We start from the raw sequence: 19957 nt of genomic DNA on the forward strand, positions 1-19957 counted from the left end.
TTGTTTGTATATGCCGCGAAAGTAACTTGGAGACTTTACAAACACATGTGTTTTGCGTGCGTGCTTCACAAAACATGCAATATTGTAGTAATAATGCATGGTTCAAGCGTACATTGCGATCTGGCGTCACAACATGTGATTATTATGACTGAATGGTTTAAACCGGACCACTCACTGGCAAAAGAACACAAACGTTACTGCGCCTTTTCCCTTAAGCCCCCGTAGTGGGTGCACAAAAATCTCGAAAATACTTCACGCGCACAATAGCCAGTCGTTTATAGCATGCTATCAATTTCACGGAATGAAGCTGTATGCGGACATTTCACTGACACGAGCCATCTTGAACTCAGGCAGCACTTGAGACAGGATATTGCTCTCGCGTTCAACTCTTTCAGGCAAAGCTCAAGGGTATTTCATTTTTTGCGTGCACCTGACAAAGCACGTTCAGCAAACTTGATGTGGTGAAAGCGAAATAGATTGTTTTTGTGGGTGCAGAAGGAGCAATTTTTTCGGCAAGAACCCCAAAATAATCATGCCACTTACAAACTGTTTTGATAAATTTGTGGTTAATATTTTTATCTTCATTCACAGCGCGTGTTCTTCTGTGTGTCTTTTGAAGAATGTGTGAGTTTAAAAGAACTAAGTATATCATGCAAGAAATGTGAACAGTAATCTCGATTTTAGAAGCGAACACGTATCCAAGAGCAACAGTCAATATTCGAACCACTTTTGAGTTTCTCCCATGCCATGATTCAGCTTTCTCTTAGACAATAAAGTAAATTATTATGAGTAACTGAAACTATCTTCATAATAACTGTGTCTATAGGCAAATTAGTAAGAGGCAAAGCTATTATTTCTCCCCCCCCAGCGATTGTTTGGCACCCGCGCCTTGTCGTATCTTGCCATGCTGTTAGTCATATTTGAACACGCTTTTTTTTTTTAAACAGTAATATAACTTGCTAAATTCAAGCTTCCTTAGAACAAGCGTTCAATAAATCTTACAATACGTTGTCGATGGTAGAGGGTTAAAGCCCTCGCTGCAGCTTCAAGGGCCCAGCCAAATGCCAATTTCTCATTACAAATTTTGCCATCATGGCGCTTTACCTCCACATGCTTCACAATTACTTTTGAATTCTAAAGTTATTACAACGCCATTCTAATCATATGTTGCGCTGCATGCAACTGCTTTTTTTTTTCATCTGGACCTGTCATGATTGTAATGCGGAGCAGTTGTTCTTAAGTAAGCACCAAGTGGTTTCAAAGGCAGACATACTTAAGTCCTAAAAAAATGGTGTAACAGTTCAACGAAGTGGCCGTCGCTCAACGATGCTGATTTTGTTTGCACGTACAGTATGAAATAGGAAAGTTGTGTTCTCTGTATTGTCCGTTAGTTTTCATTGCTAGTGAGTCTAAAAAGACAAGAAAAATTCAAGCCATTAAACTTCAACTTCTCATCATTCATAGTTAGGGTATCGTTCTGGCAGACTTCATGCCTTCAGTTAGTATGCGAGGAATTATTGTTTAACTTCCAGGCCATAATAAGATCGCGTGCTACGTTACACTAATAGGCAAAAAAATGAGTAACCCACACTTGCCGCAGCGGCAGCAGGCTGACTAACTTTCCCACGTTTAATTGCACATATATACCCTAAAAAGCGAACGACTGGATGACCGTCATTAAGGCCAAGCTTGTACAACGTCCGGCAAGTTAAAGAAGGGTCGGAGATTCTGCCCTAGCTAGCGGCAAATTATTTTCTCTCATATTTCTGTTTTCCGGACATTCATTAGGAGTACTATTATTAACATCACTTGTGTGCTCCTTGGCATCATTGTCGTGATTATCATTACCCTGCATTTATTTCACTTTCATAGTTTTTTTATGGCGAGACTACGTGAGTACTTTTTTCAATAGTTCTGATAGTTACGCGCTCAATTATGGCAGCTGTGCTGGAGTTCTAAGCCATTACACTGATCCGTTCTTCGGTACATTCTGTTTTCTCGCGTGGACTACCTCTTCCATGACTCCTAGTGAAAAATTATACCGTTGCGTGCAGTAAGCTTGAACAGACTGCCCCGCAAGGAAACTTGCGAAAGTCTAAGTAGACGCTGAAGCTCACCCGTAGCACGTGTTCGTCGCCGTAGTGCACCTCTATTGCACTCAGCTAGCTATGATGATTAGAGGACAAAGCCTTACAGCATCACGAAAGAGACCCAAGAGAATACTGAGATAGTAAGTGTACAAAATTAGTAAACTAGGTTGCTTCATGTACGCGCCAAATATTTGACCTCTAGGCTGCTTTTCCTTTTTCCTCCCACTGAAACAATAGTATATTACATACTTCCTGCGGTGCCAATCACGTGGCGCACCAAATTAAATTAGAAAAAGTTGAACAACCGAAGCGAGTTGATAAAAAAGTAAGGGCTAACAATTTGGGAAAGCTGTCAACTAGCAATTTAACTGCGCAGTGAGGGGTAATTAGACTTTCTTGATATTTTATTTCTATTGCACAGTTTTGAGCCGTCTACCAAAACGGAAAACCTCTGTCATTTATTTGACATAAACGCCTGCGTATATGCTTGACAGATCCACGCTGCAAACTGCAACGAAAAAATTAAGCATGATATTTAGTGACAGATAAGAAAAAAAATCTTCTAATATTTCCGAAAAATGAACAAGCACCTTTTCACACGATGATCGCCATTATCTGACGGCACGCGCAAATACTGTCAAAAACTATTCAATTGCTCCCATATGTTTTACATTCGAAGAATTTTGTAGCCAACTTCGGTGAATTCCAGCGAAACTGTCCGTCTGTCCGTCCATCCGTTCGTCCGCTAGCCAGCCAGCCAGCCAGCCAGCCAGCCAGCCAGCCAGCCAGCCAGCCAGCCGGCCAGCCAGCCGACCGGCCGGCCAGCCAGCCAGCCAGCCAGCCAGCCAGCCAGCCAGCCAGCCAGCCAGCCAGCCCGCCAGTCAGTCAGCCAGTCAGGCAGTCAGCCAGTCAGTCAGCCAGTCAGCCAGCCTGCCAGCCAGCCTGCCTGCCTGTCTGCCTGCCTGCCTATCTGCCTGCCTGCCTGCCTGCCCGCCCGCCCGCCCGCCCGCCTTTTTACCCGTCTGCCCGCCCTTCCACCCGTCCGATCGTCCATCGATCCATCCATCCATCCATCCATCCATCCATCCATCCATCCATCCATTCATCCATTCATCCATCCATCCATCCATCCATCCATCCATCCATCCATCCATCCATCCATCCATCCATCCATCCATCCATCCATCCATCTATCCATCCACCTATCTATCTATCTATCTATCTATCTATCTATCTATCTATCTATCTATCTATCTATCTATCTATCTATCTATCTATCTATCTATCTATCTATCTATCTATCTATCTATCTAGCCACCTACGACTATTAGCTCTCCAGCCCGTCTCGACAATGGTCTCGATACTAAATTTGGTATGGCATAACATGACTGTTTGAAAAGCATACTTGACTAGTCATAACATGAAAATCATGACATAGTTGTCATGAATGTCATGATTTACATTTCATAATCCTGCAGCAGTTGCGGTGGTTCCGTTCACATGGCATGCTGCAAAACCGGTATGGTATGACATCATTGCATGGCGAACACAAGCCACAGACCCTAACATGAAAATTATGACATGCGTGTCATGTAACAACACGACTACATGCCAAGCTCATGATGCACTCGCGGCCGTTTAGCTAGCGTCACATATACTAAATTTGGTATTACAGCACGTGAATGAATGACGAAGGCATGCGCCTGGTGCAGACATGATAATCATGAGATGCGTGTTATGTAACTGCGTGCCTACATGCCACGCTCATGATGCGCTCGTGGCCATTTCACTAGCTTCACTTGTACCAAATTTGGTATTACGGAGCGTGAATGGATGACGAAGGTGTGATACTGGTGCAAACATGATAAACATGTGATGCGTGTCATGTAACAACATAACTACATGCAATGCCCATGATGCCTTCGCGGCCGTTTCGCTAGCTTCACATGTACCAAACTCGGTATTACACGACGCGAATGAACGACATAAGTAAATAACACATTTAAACATGATAATTACGACATTCGTGTCATGTAACTAAATGACTACATGCGACACCTACGATGCGCTCGTGGCCGTTTCGCTAGCTTTACATATGCCGAATTTTGTGTTGCATGACGCCAATGGATGACGAAGGTATAGGACTGGTGCAAACATGATAATCATGAGATGCCTGTCATGTAAGAACATGACTACATGCCACAGTCAAGACGCCAATACATTTTGACGTGACGCGGTGCGAGTGCTCGCCGGCGTTCAGTTCGTCGCGTCACGCTGGCGTTGCCCCGCCAGGCACCGGTCCTGCCATATAATTGCAGGCGCGCGCCACGCTGCGTTATTTGCACGCATGCGCGTCTCCGCGCGTCCGCCGTCCTTCCATCACGAAAAGAGGGAGACGCAGTGTTGTCTGGGCTACGCACCGGCGCGAAATGCAGCATGTCCCATTTCGCGCATGTTGCCTTAGGGCCACGCCGACGAACGCTGGTGGTTGGTTAGTGGTTCGTAAGGGAAAAGAAGAAGGCACCTAATTTCTGTATGCCTATAGGCGACACGGTGCAGTGACTTATAGGGAGGGGGAAGGAGGGATAAAAAGAATAGATGGAAATAGCTGAAGAAATAGTGAGGCAAGCGACGGAAAATAGAAGATAGGAAAGTGGGGATCCGGTCGAAGCAGTCCGAGGGCGGGGCACCACAATGCGAGAGCTGCACGGCGTCAGGAGACCGCGGAGGGCGAACCAGTTGGCGGGAGCTACGCTGGCGTCGAAGATAGTGAGGGCACGACCGTCCAGTTTGAAATCCTCCGAGCGAATTGAACGCTGGTCGCGCCTGGAATCAGACTATAGAGTGCTCGCGTTTTGCTAACGTGGCGTTGCTATGTCCAGCGTGCGCGCGCGTCAACGCTACATCAGAGTATATTGGGCCCTTTATGGTGCAATCTCGGCCATTTTGCTTGCTCTACATATGCCAAATTTCTGGTTAAGTGACGTCGATGGATGACAAAATATATGACTAGTGCAAATATGATAATCCTGACACGAGTGTTATGTAAGAATATGACAACATACCATGCTCGTAGCGTGCTCGCGGCTCTTTCGCCTGCTCCACATATACTAAATTTGGCACCACGTGACGTGAAGAGATGACGAAGGTGAACGACTCTTCGAAACATTATAATCATGACACGGAAGTCATGTACAGCCTCATTTACCTCGACCTCGTAAAGTTGTTCTGATTTTAAAGTGACATATAAACATTTTTCATTTTTGCTTCGCATATCATCGATTCCTGGCTGTACGTGGGATCTGCCAATTTTTTTACTTCTGCTTCAAGCCCCAGAGTTCAGATTGCGGAACTTTTTCCTCCCCCTTAAGGCAGCAAAACTTCTGGCTAATGTGTGAAATCTATAGAGCCTTTAATCTTTGTAGACATATGCTGTATGTATGGGAAGGTATAGTGTGAAGGCAAATAAAAGATGGGAATGGTCTCTTATCCTCCTCTCTAAGAGGTCTTCGAGGGAGTAGCGTAAAGGCACCTTACTATGTATGGAAAAGCTGCGAAGAAAACTGAGCCTAGCTTTTAGTACCAACATCTAGCTAAATTTAAGCACTAACTTTAAGCACCACTTCTCGCTTATTTTTATCATATGTTCATCATATACAAGTACCGCCATACACTGGGCAATTCAGGACTAAATGAGAGTACGAACCACAGTTCTGCTGTCAGCGCTTTGTTAACACTGAGAACGTGATAACAAAGCCGTGCTACGTTTTTCGTAACATGTGGACATTCGGATATGTTTCCGAGTGTGGGTATGTTCCCCTGGTATGTGGATATGTGCCACAGTTTATGCACTACGACAACGGGGGACGCACAAGCCACGCCATAAGAAGCTTTGCCCTAAAACAAGTGAGCCTAAACCAGACTGCTGCGTTCGATATTGTATTTAGGGGACACAGGACTTCAGGCGTGTGAGGTTCTTCTGTAGATCGTCGGTTCAAGGTGTCTACTCAAGGCTTGCACGCACTCGATATAGAAGCTTCAGTATACCTGTTCTACGGCCTCAATGTGTGTTAACTCCACCCTGCCGAGGAACACTCGAATTGTGTCTGACAGTAATTGAAGAACTATCAGGATCGTGTTGGCTTCCCCTGGCAACTTGTCAGTCGGATACTCATGGTTTGTTCTTGCTGAGGTGCGTGGCGAATCGCATGTCGCTGTGACTTCAGCGACGGCAACATCTACGCTTTTGGTAGAAACTACTAGGCCTTCGCTTAGCGTCTTCCGTAGCGCACTCTTTCAGCGTTATACCTTAGACAACCGAAACCTGAGTGTCAAACGTGTTATGCTGTATAGTCAAATATAAGCCATGTAAACAAATTGAACGCGCAACTCATTCGCAAAATTGATGCTTCCTTTTTCTGGCAAGGACGTTGAAACATACAGATCACAGGCTGTAATAAGAGAAGTGAGTGGAAACATTGAGTATATTAGTAGCATGCGTTGTAATATGTAATGAATTATAGTTTGCCTAGTTGAACGGTTGTAGGCCAGTATCCCTGCGTTGAGTGCGGTCGCGATTGACGTTGTCAGCGTTGTCGTAACTGATTGGCGTAACAAAAGAGAGCGCACTTGGAATCGGTCACTATCACAGGCCGCTGTCCTGCAACCTCGCTTTTGTACTCCGTCATGTGCGATATACAGCTCTTCAGTCGAAGCTCGTACGCACTCAGGACTGGCAGGTGCCGTAAGGCTGACTTTGCAAGTTGTGATGTGGTTGTCGTCGTTTCACTTGGTTCCGGACGCTTGTGCCTGAGTGGTGTACGTAACACTCAGGTGCTGGCAGTGTCTGTGGCAATATGTTATAAATGTTGCATTGTTATGACTACAGCCACAGTTGTAGACTTGAGTTGTAGACATGAAACACTGTTGACGTTGCCACGACACAAGACATGGCTCAGAATTCACCTTAGAGAATGCCGTATTGATCGAGGAAATTTTTATTTTAGGTGAAAGGGTGAGTGATGAAAACGGGGTCCAGTTCACTTCTAGGAAACGCTATGTGTGTCTGGCTGTGCTGATAAACACTACACAGACAAATAAAGATACGCTGTTATGTAGCACTAACCTCTAACAACTGTGTTTACCTGTAGAAGTGATATTACGTGCGCTATAATAAACACCAAAAACTAAGCACATTGCTGGTCTCTTTGTAAGACTGCATTTGAATGGAGACGTCATTGAAGGAGTGCTACCGCATTGGTTGCCGAAACCGAACACAGTTATCAGTGGCATCTTTTGAGCGACAATTGGCTCAGCAGGAAATTGCTTTCGTGTTCGCTGTCGGGTGCAGGTTCTTCCTGTTTCCACCAAACAAGTACGATAAGGCCAAAAGAAAGTTCGCGTAGCATCAGGGAGGGCTAAAACACGCCGCAGTTGTTACACCGAAACTCGGAAACAACTTTGCGCGGCAATGAAGGGAAGGTCACAGAAAGAAAGAGGGCGTGCACCACCACCACTGAACAATATATTCCCACAAATATTGTTCCGCACGATAATGATAAAAAAGCAACATTAGTTTATTTTTAAGGGGAAGTTGTTTATGAGAAGACGCTCAACAAACGAAGAAGATTCTAATATTTGTTCACTTTTTGAAGTATGTCTTTGGCCCATCCATGGTGGTCTAGTGGCTAAAGTACTCTGCTGCTGACTCCCAGGTCGCGGGTTTGAATCGCGGCTGCGGCGGCTGCATTTTTGATGGAGGCGGGAGTGTTGGAGGCCCGTGTGCTCAGATTTGGGTGCACGTTATTCTTTAACGTGCATCTAAATCACCACTACGGTATCTATCATAATCATGGGGTGGCTTTGGGACGTTGAACCCACCATCTTAATAAAGTATCTTTTCGCATTTTGCACGTCTGGAAACATCTCGCGTTTTAATGCTTGTCATGGTGAAAATGGCGTATGCACCTTTAGGTGAGCGCGCATCGCCCTCCAAGTATTTCGTCGGCTTGCCGAAGGAGCTTGTGTTGAATTTCCCTCACATATGCTTGTGTAAGCAGACGTAGCAAAGTCTGTGCTGTGGTATTATTCGAACTCAGCCGTCTTTAAAAAAGCGAGTCTAGCCGGACTACTTTGTGGAGGAGAGTACATGTGCGGTAGCTTCGCCACTGTAGCTTTCCCTTCATTTTCACAGAAAGTTGTCTACGAGCATACGCATCTTGAAATTGAATGCGCATATTTTTTACTCCAATTAATAACAACTGTAATGTATACCAGATGGTAATAGGTTGCTCATTGTCACATTGTTTGAAATCCTTATAAGATATATATTCCAGCAATAAAGCAGAAATACGTTGCACTAAGAAAAAAACCACAAGACATCAAGCAATGCTTATTTTCTTGGGCACCGTCATGGTCGGGAGAGTAAATATTTACCTAAAATCACACTTTATGTTTATCAATTATTACTGGCTAACTGTTAACAAATAAGGCTCATGTTTAGAACATGCTGCGATAACACGGTGCAATGTTTATTTGTCCTTACTAAATCACCGTCTAATGTTACCCGAACTATAGGCCTTCTAAGACGTTTTTTACTAGATTCTGCCTCAAAAATATTTTACGCATGAACACAATAACCTTAGACGAACACTTAAGTTTCGCTGAACCTGGGTATCCAATAAGTCTATATAAAATATATTGAGGCTGTTATTTCTGTAGCCAAGCTCTGCTACACCATTAGATAGACAGCCAAGAAAGGGTCATTTTAAAGAAACCACTATGATACGAAGCTTTTGATCTGACTTTAGTAGTAGTAGTAGTAGTAGTAGTAGTAGTAGTAGTAGTACTTTTATTTACAGTAAGCCGGATACAGAGCTCACTGCAGGGGCAAAGGGCTAAAGGCGAACAGCCTGACAAAGGCCCTTGTCCCTCCGCAGTCTGTGACAGTGCAAAGCTTAGACATCAGCACTGACAAACAATATATATATATATTCAATACATTGGTTTCAAGCAACCTGAAATTGTAAACACAAAATTCAAACATAAATAGCATAAGAAGTTTACATAACACATTTTAAGAATTAGAGGTCACTCTCGTAAAAATTCACAACTAAACGATATCAATAAAACAACTCAAAAACAGACACAAAATGCATGCGGATACAACGAATTGCGCTGTTTACACTCGTATAATTGACATAGAAGTTTATGAACAATTTAAGTATTTGCAGAGGCATGAGACTCCATTACGTAGTTTCGATAGTGTAGACCGGTGGTTATGAATAAGTTCTTTATTTGTTTCTTGAAAGTCGCACTACTAGCCCTAAAGTTCAATTCATCTGCAAGGGTATTTAAAACCTGAGGTACCTGGTAAGCAATACTTTGTTTTCCATATTGGGTTCTTGTTCTAGGAGCTCGTTTCTTTGGCTAAGTATACTTTCGTATTAGTGCTAATTCACCTCTTTATTACACGATGAGAACTGCAAAGGCTCAAGTTCTTAAAGTATAATTTTTGTATTCACAATACCATTTGCGCTCTCGGATTTTGGTGTGCAGCCGACTTATAAAAGTGCAGCAAGATTTATAAAAAAAAGTGATTTGTGCACGGTTGTCTTTCAAGCACGATGCCCATTGATGAAGAACAAAAAAAGACATATTACCGTTCAGCAGCGAGTCAATGTTAACTAGGTACGACATTACCCGAGTTTGAGTGTTTCGCGCACTTGGAAGTTTACCAAATTCACATATAGTTTGGTTTATGGCCATCACAGACGCATTATGATGGGGCCACCTAAAACAGAAGTTGTGTACACAAATTTATGGGCACTTTCTAGAATACTAAGGGGTCCAAACTAAACTGCATCCGCTGAAATAATGCGTTTAATAATGACGTTGCGCTTTTGGAACGTATCAAGCGAGAAAATATTCCTAACAGAGGGTGCAAGAGCTCCTGCGGAGTCAAAGAACAAAAATCACTTACAGAAGTCTCTGGTCATGACGAATATTTTTTCAGTGTTGCAAAAACCCTGCTACACAATGCACTTATTAATTTTCTTACCCTGCTTTGAAAGCGTAAAAAGTTGGCCGGAAAACCACAACTTAGTCATACAAATAGGACGCCTTGTTGCTCCGATTTTCAGGAGAAAATGTGATGCGCTAATCGCTCTATGAATATCATGTCAGCATAGTATCTCTGACAGTGACCTCGTCGATGAACCTGCCTGAAAAAAACACACATGGAAACAAGTTTAGTTTCTTTTATTAAGAATAGACACAGCGCGATACTTCCGCAAGTTGGGGCATAACTCTCTGCAACTTCAAAAAATTTAAAACATTCTAGTTCACAGACAACTGATTATGTTCTTTCGACCCATATCTGACTACGGTTTCTACGTGGTCTCTCCCGGGAAGAATATAATGTTGTGCCGTTCGCCTCTTGATGTTGCCTTCACAAACCACGACTCCTTTAAGGTTGAGATGGTCGACAATGCTCAGCGCGATGACTGCGCCATTGATGAAACTGGTTAGCATATTTTGAGTTAGTGCCCGACTTACTCAACGAAAGGCATCGTTTACAAACTGCTTTAGATCCCATGGGCGGAAGCGCCTTCACCATCTCGAACATTAAGGAACAAAATTTTAGGTTCAAAAAACAAGGACCAAAAAGAAGAGTACACACGACGCTACTCTTCTCTTTGGTTGTTTTTTTTTGCGCTTCGAACTTTGTTCCTTCATGTCGTACAAACTCACCCAAGCTTCCGTTCTTCTAAATCTCGAACATGTTGAGATCAAAGGCTACAAAAGCGCTACGAAAGAACTGTTACATTTGCTCAAGTTTAGTGGGCTGAATCCCTCTCTGATACACCAAACGTGGCATTTTTGCAACGACTAAAACAGTGATTTCACTCTCCTCTTCTGCGATTTTTCTTCCCTTTTCCGCCAATGCACTTTAGCCTACCGGGTTCAGCTCACTGCTTTTTAGGAGCGAAGCTCCTTAAGGCGTGGGCAGTGCGTCCCCTGTATGTAGCCACCTCTCGTTTAGTTCTTGCAGTGTTCACTAGATGGCGGTAGTTGTAGCTGACAGCATTAAGTATTACGCTAGCCACCGCCCGATCTAAAGGGTACAGCCATATCCATCCGTCCATCCGTCCATCCGTCCATCCGTCCGTCCGTCCACCCGTCCGTCCGTCCATCCGTCCGTCCATCCAAAAGATGCAAGATGTTATAAACTAGACGGCGGTACGTGTAGTTGATTATGAAAAATGCGAGGTGTTATAAAATAGGAATGATGCCACATATGGCGCGTGTCATCGTTCGATATAGTGCGGCGACGTACGCTAGGGCGAGCGTTGCAATAAAATCGAGTGGGCGAAATGTACGGAGGATTCATGGTTTACCAGGTTTACCTCCGGAGCTTCGCCCACTCATCATCATTCACTTCGTGGATGTGGCGGCACTTTTTTTTTATTCTAATTTTCTTTCTGACAAAGACAAGTAGTGTCCAAAATTTCTACCATACTCTACGCTATGTCAGGGACATTCCTGTTCTTAGTGTGGTTGTAGTCATAACAGCAAGAAAGATTGAACTGCTGCACTTGCTTAGTATAGCTCTATGGAACTCCACTGTTTGCAAATAGTCGGCATTTCAAGTTAGTCGGATATTACCTTGATTCTTCGAAAGCGCAAGGCATCTAATTTGTTTCATTGAGTAGGAGGCGGTACATTTGCGGATATATTTTCTATTGTGATAGGTACTGGCAGCATAACAGAAAACTCTATTGTTATTAGATACACACTATCACCCCTCATTCACAACATACCAAACATCGTTATCAATACCCTGCGTGCCGCTGCAACCAGTCATTCGTCCAAACACATTTCGCATTATACGGGGGGCAGGAAGGCCAGACAGTATGCTACGATTGCGAGTGCTATTGACAGTTTTAGCGAGGTCTTCTTGTCAGCCGAAGTGCGATTATGTCACCGGCTGTCATTCGCAGTAGAATGCATTGTGCGCGTGCCGGGTGTGTCGGCGAAATCACGAAGAGGCCGCCTCATGTGTGCTATATTATACCCGCGTGTTCTGTTCAGCTCATTCGCTAGAGCAGCAGCCTCGGTGGAAGCACTGCTTAATTGAAGTGCGCTTGTGTGAAGCAGCGTCCACCGGACGTGGTGCTTTGGCGGTATACACTGCTTAAGACTACTTTACAAGCAGCGCCCTTATGCACCGGCCAATCTTGGCCGTTAGCGCAGTGCCAGCTGCCATGTCTCGCGGAATGCATATTCAGAAAGGCAAAAAGAAAACGAACCTTGGCGGGAACCACGCAAAACGACTAATTATATGGTGCTCACGAAAGCGACAAAAACGAGAAGGCTGCAGTGATTGGGGAGCTGCGAGATTGTGATGGCTTCGTGGTTGAAAGAATAAGCACAAGAATGGGGCTACTACCACTTTGTCTTGCTTTTTATTTAGACAGCCCCATTAGGGTGCCTTTGTATACGGCGTTTAGCTTATGGTTTTTAAGCCCGTGTGGTGTTGGTTGATGCCATTTTGTTAAACACGCAATCTATGGCCAATGTTAAAGAGGAGAATAATGGAGGCTGAAAACGCGCAGCTATTGTGATGACCAAGAAGCAGTATCTACAGCTCGTCGTATGCGAGATCATATACACGAAGAAAAACATAACAATGCTGGCACTCTCGTTTTCTAAAGCGATAACAAAAGGCAATGTTGATGTTGAATAAACGGCGTGGATGAAATAAATTAGTGAACAGTGAGGCGAAAGTATAAAACAGCTTTGGAGTGACTTTGAAAAGCTTCACGAACAGTTCGGTAGGAAGACGCAGTACCTAAATAATTGGCGATGATGAATCCGAGTCAAACAAGCAACAATATGAAACAACAATGTGCTTATCTTCCTTGTGACAATGTAATGCGAAAAATACTATGTTTTTGAAGAACCCATACCAAAATACTCTCAGTGTTTTTGCACAGTAGTGTACCTAAAACGGCCCTCAGCTTGACCACGCCTAACTCACTGCTAGAATTGCAAGAAAGCTAGAATCCTTTTCACCCAACGAAGACACTTCGCGATATACAGTGAATCACATCATCCTCTTGATATGTACAAGCAATACTTCCTAATCGCTATTTTAAACACTTTTATAGCTGTAACGGGCTCTATGCAATAACCTGCCTTTGTTAAAGGTGAATTTACAGCTGTTTCACAAGGCATTGTCGAGCTTTTTGAAATTTTCATTTTGCTCATATTTTAATTTATTTTGAGTGCCGACGTAAAAAAATCGGTGTTCAACGCTAACAATATTTTCCAGAGATGCGGTGAGCATAATTCATAGTAGTGATTTTAAGTGTAACAACTACATCAAATTCAAAACAACAGATTGGCTCAGGAAGTACTTATCCTGATGAGGAAGTACTTATCCTGATGGCACTCTTAGATGTTCTCACATCTAGAAGTCTAGGAAGTTCCGTAAATAATGGCACTTCATTAGTGGTGTTAGATTGTAGCTTTTCGTGACAGGTTAGGAGCTAGACTCTACATCAGTTGCACAGTAAACATAGCCTTTCAATGCGTTCCCACAGTCCCGCGACAGTGCTTGGAACAGAAGTACTTTCCAGTAATAGAGGGCCACTAAGGTCATAATCAAAATTGTCTTACATTTGTTGCATTTTTCGATTAGTTGAAACAGCCGGATATATCATGTTGAAAACATAGAAATACATAGTGATGCCCAGATGCCATACCGACAAGCGGTAGAAATATATTAATTTGGAGGGAGAGAGAAGAATATGAGACTAGGAAGTCAAGGTGAAAGTAGTGAACTCCAAAGATATAAACGAGGACGTCCCTGGCAGAGAAGAAAAAGAATTCTTACGGGATCTAAACGACCTTAACATACGGACAGAAACCATTGTTTCGTGCTTTGAATTGAATTGAATTGTTTTGAATCGTATATTTTCACGACAACAAAAGAGGTGGCCCTTGGGCTATGGCAAAAGGCAATATTTAAAGTCTCCTGACTAGGCCCCTAGCCCCAGGCAGCACAATCACACAAGCAGCAGTGTTAAACAAAACGCAAACAGCTTAGAAACTGTAATTCAAAAACCTTATACAATTCTATGTTCAACTATGAAACAATATCAGGTAAACCACACACAGTTTGTATTCATTTCTGGAACCTGTAGTCAAACTTTGTAAGCATAAATATGTGTAATAAAATGACTCTTGTTACACACCAAAAAATAGTTTTTTTGCAGAGATTCAACATAAAAGCGTTTTTACCGAAAACGCAAAAAACACATTCACACACAATAATAGAGCTACAAAAAAAGAGACAGAAGAACGTGACATTATTGCTCGAGTAGAAGCTGCTTAACTTTTTTTCGGAAGGCTAGCAAAAAAGAGCAGCTGTGCATCACATCAAGTAGAGTAGGTTACATATTTAAAAGAGTTGGTATCTTCCACTGCAGCAGTTGTATGCCGTATCCTGTCCTAGTCTGAATTTTTTCAAATACAGTATGTCTGAGACTATAATGTGGATCAGCATTAGTGTATAATGATAAAAGTATTTCTGGGTCTGATTTCAACTTCAGGAAAGCTGTTTCGGCTAGGCGTTGATTATATATGTCAATAATAGTCAATATGTGGATATATTTAAAATAGGAAGAAACATGTTGTCGGCTTGATAAGTTGTGAATGAATCGTAATCCACGTTTTTGCATTAAATAAAGAACATGAATGTTTGTTTTTGACGTAGCGCTCCAAACTAGTATACGATACTGTAGCCTTGTGTGAACAATACAATGACAAAGCTCTTGTTTTATTTTCCTGGGTAACAACATATGAAGTTTGTTTAGGGCACCAATTCTTTTGGCTACCCTACGTTTTACATATTTTACATAATACGTCCACCAAAGGGATTCATGGAAATAGACACCAAAAAACATACATTTTGAAACTTGTTGTATTACTTCTGATTCGAGCAATAAGGCACTTTCACAATGGACTGGTGGGCTAGGTCGCCACAATAAATGCGTCTTTTTTGACTAAATGAAGCTACAAACTGGCCGGGTAACTTTTACCGCGCAAAGCCTATATAGCCAGGTTAAAAAAAGTGAATGAGTGAGGTGAATATTGCCGCATATTGTAGACAACTAAGAGGTGCTTGCTTTTTTCTTTCTCTTTTTCTTCGGTGTTTTGCCCTATGCTGCACTGAAAATTACCCGAATAAATAATTGAACTGAAATTCAACAAAAAAACAAATAAGTAATGTGATCAAAAACTTATAAAATCACAAAAAAAGCTGAGTGATGTTTGCGTCTTATTCATCTCTAGCTTTATATTCAACGACCAAAATCCACACACAAAAAAAAGTGACAACTGCATTGAAAACTGCATGCTGGCCAACCATGGTTTATAAACCAGCACCTTCAGAGACGAATGATGCCACTCTGGTCACAACTAAACACCGTGAATTAAGTGTCCTCCATTTTCTTTGACAGTACACAAGGCCACGGACACGAACAAAACTTTAAAGATGAGCCGGATTCAAAACCTATTGCGTGGTGCACAGTGTTGTATGAGGGGCATCAATCATAGTTTATATTTCTTCGTACACGCTTTTCCCCCTCTATTATGCCTGTTCTCGCTTGAGTCGGTGTAGTCTAGGAAGCTTTATGCTTCCTGGTTAACCATAGTGTCTGTCTTCCTTATTTCATAGTTTAATAAACGTCACTGAATACCACAGTGAAAAAGTTTATCTCCATGATAGCATCGCAGCCAGGGAATTCAATATACTGCTTTTGAAAATACAGCGAAGCAGAAAATACGCTCACGGAAATGCGAGTTGTGGGACTTGCGTGACTATTGTAGCTGCAGCACGAGATCCTGGAACCTTAGAAGACGCAGATGGTGGCAGCCTCTTCGAACAATGGGGTGCATCCTTTCATAATGTTTTTCGTTCTGCATATAGCATAAAGAAATATCATACTTTTCAAGTGTTTGAATACCTACCAAAGCTTTTACTGATAAATTGTATGGCAATTGTTCATGCCATTCAGGTTCAAGTACTATCATCTCCTGGTATACATAATGAATGCTCAAAATAATTAATAAAAATTTTACAAACCTATGGAGAAAAGTACGAAGTCTAGCCACACTTAAAAAGGAATACTTCGCCTGAAAGATCACTATAAAGAGCTGACATAGTTTTTTTGCCGATACTAAGCAAAATCACTAATCATAAGAATTTCAATGATTTAATTTGCGTCAATGTATATTCTTATTCTCTTTTTGGCAGTTTTCTGAACATTTCAATTCTCAAATTTTCTGCGTTTATGGTGGAAAACAATGCATACAATAACGATGCACTATATAAGGGCAGTATTATTGCCAAGCAGTGTAGGCTCATATGTAGGCTTTTATAATGCATTTGGTGATGTGTTTTCTACTTTTGAGCGTACTTTCGAAATTGACGGATTTCCATTCCCCTATATTGAACTTTGTTGAACATAATCAAAATTTTAACGTTATAGGATTATTCCTAAATTCCCTACCAACTTTCTGTACAGGAATTTATTCAGCTTACGCAAGTGATAAAAATCAAGAAGCATTTCACGTAAGAGCAAGGCCTTTTATAAATTATGTGAAAGCCAAATTGATATCATAATGATTATAGCTATAAAAATAGATAAACGGAAAACTAAAACAAATATTTATAACAAAGTCGAGGGACATCAGTGCCACATGTACTTACTAATGAAAGTCACAATTTCGCCGCTAGATTGATGCAATGATTTCAATAGCAATAACTTCGAATGTAACACTGGAAACGACTCACAGATCGAAGCGTGGAGCGTGCTGCTCCCGCACAAATGACGCAGGAAAATAACACAAGCCGAATGAGAGCTTGCAACGTCAGCAAATCGATGCTTAACGCACTATTTAAAAAAAAACGACGCCCGAAGTGTAATCACAGGCACATATATGAGTGCGAACTAACGAGTGTACAAGTTGTTACTTCACTCTGTGAAGTAACAACTTGTACCAACACTCTGTGCAACAACACTCTGTGAAGTAACAAAAGCGCGCTCTTTTCGCAAGCGAAAAGAGCGCGCGAACATGACCCTATGGCCCAGGCATATAACACAATCATTCCGATGAAAGGCCAAGGCACACGATTCTCCCTTCTAAAAGATAAGTGCGGGCGCCCAAGCGCCTACACCCCACCCCCGCCCCCATGCGTGAGGCAAAGTATGCGTGGGAGATATGCGCGTGTTGCGCATCGCGACGAGCTGGGTGCCGAGCGTGAGACGCTTTTCATGCGATAGCAATTTTGTGAACACTCTCGGTGGAATTTCGCCGCTGGCGTCGGCGTTGACGTCACAGTCAGCTTCGCTGTCACTCACCGTATATGTGTGATTATCTATAAATATGAAAACGCGAAAAAAAATCCAGAAAAAGACAACAGTGCGCGGGATTGAACATTGAACTTCTGAAACGTGAATGCGAGGTGCTAACCACTGAGCCATGGAGCAGCCCCTTCTTCGAAGTTCAAACGGCAAGCTATTTATATCTCCCACAGACAGCTGCTGACGGGCATCTCGTGGGGGAACTATTATGTTTTAAGCATTACCAGCAAGATGGCGCATTGAGCACACAGCCGTGCGTGCTCTCAACTGCCACGCACACTTTGCCTCTTAGAGAAAAGGGGGTGGACGTAAGGCCTCTGAATGCTCACTCGTACGCCCTTATCTCGCGGTGGGGAGGATCATACGTCTTGGCTGGCCTTTAGCTTTAATCGGAAAAGTTATGTTGTAGTATCGGGTGCCCAAAGGTCACTGCAAACGTGGTACAGTCCCGGTTCGCGAAAAGAGCGCGCTTTTCAGACACAGCGAAGTAACAACTGCGACGCTTATTTGCGTTGATTTGTACCTGTCAGTACGTTTCATGCGTTATTTGTGCATAAGGAACGCGGGGCACGTTTCTAACTGCTATCCCTTCTGCGTGTGACCTTCCAACTTGTTGCTATCCTGTTCTTTGCTTCACCTTTGCAGAAAAGCTGTGGCTTTCTTTAATCTCTAATTGGGTGTTTGTGAAGCTCTCGACTTCATTGCTCTGCCATTATCTGCGTACTGATTGTGCCTTTTTCAAGATCAATTTTCTATCGCTTGAAAGATGTATCTTTCCGACTTCCCTTATCTTTTTCGTCCTTTGTCACTGTGACTTTCAAGTTGGAGCTATTTTGTAGGGGTGGTTTGTATGCGAGACTATACGGCGTGTTTGTTTACAGCATTTACCAGCGATGTGCCATATTGTCAAGTTTGTACTTTTTGAATTACTTGTATCTCAGTGTCTTCGCGTCGTAGCAATTTAAATTGAGCTACAGAAAAACTCTTATTGATGGTCGACGCGCTAAATAAATGTTCTGACGTCACGGCGCAGTACTGTACATGTTTTGACGACTCGTTGGTGTCAAGTTACCTAGCACTTAAAACCGAGAGAAGATATATTCATGAATTTGACAATTCATTTCTCTTGATTAGTTTGCAGCCCTGTTGTATGCACGATCAGTTGTGGTAACTGGAAAACATAAAATTACCAAATAAAAATAGTTACCTTACATCAATTAGCAATCGTTGATTGATTCATATGTGGGGTTTAACGTCCCAAACCCACCATTTGATTATGAGAGGCACCGTAGTGAAGGGCTCCAGATATTTTCACCACCTGTGGTTCTTTAACGTGCACCCAAATCTGAGCACACAGGCTTACAACATTTCCGCCTCCATCAGAAATGCAGCCGCCGCAGCCGGGATTCAAACCCGCGACCTGCGGGTCAGCAGCCGAGTACCTTAGCCACTAGACCACCGTGGCGGGGCCAATTAGCAATCGTGTATCACTTAAAATTCATCTTATCTCAACATTCTTTAAAGGTTAATGTTCCCTGTAGAATCATAACTTTTCATTAAGCGTTGACGTAAACTGCTTATCCTTATTAGAAAAATGCGAATAAGCCAGCATAGCAGAAAATACATGCATTTCAAGAGAGCCTTTAACCCCATCTAGCAAGACAGTCATCTAATACCCCTGTTGGGGTATTAGGTGAGTTGGGTTCTATAAAAATGTTGTGATCAATTTTTATTGCAATATGCATTACTTGTTGACCGAAAACAATATTTTTCTGTGTTGCTGTAGTACTTTCTCTAAAGCACGATTGCGCCAAACGTAATCCACCCGCCATTCATAAACGGCAAGCGTGAAAAGAAGCGTAAATGACAATGCTGAAAATCAATGATGGGTAAGGCACACCTCTTCAACATTCAAGTATAGCATGCGTGTTTTCGCTTGTGAAAATTGTGCACACAATTCATTTACCCTTTCGATCATTGTGCGGAAATTTCCACCAACCGCCACTAAAATAGTCAGAAGTTGCGAAGCCTGACTGCTTCATTGTTTATCTATAAATGCCAGTAATTATCAAACGAAAAATAGGAAAACGCACATTTTCTGCAGAATGTAAGGGGGCATGAGCCAGCATTCTGGAAGGATGGAGAGTGTATTTAAATATTAAAAGCGAAAGAAACATCGAAACCTAGCGCAAAGCAGGTTGGTCGTCAGCGAGCCTAAAGTTACTCCCCACAAGAAAAGAAAAAGAAGCGTTTTTAGCGCTCACCACCACGTTATCAAGGAATACATCTCAATAGAGGACCGCCAGGTGGCGCCGAGGAGTGCTCACGCGTTCACATCGGCTCCGTCAATCATCGTACCTAGCAGCGGTTAAAATCATGTGACTACCAGTGAAACTACGGGAATTGTGCAGGAAGACGTAAGGTACACGCTGA

This window comes from Rhipicephalus microplus, chromosome 5, assembly GCF_043290135.1.
Source record: "Rhipicephalus microplus isolate Deutch F79 chromosome 5, USDA_Rmic, whole genome shotgun sequence".
NCBI lineage: Eukaryota > Metazoa > Arthropoda > Arachnida > Ixodida > Ixodidae > Rhipicephalus > Rhipicephalus microplus.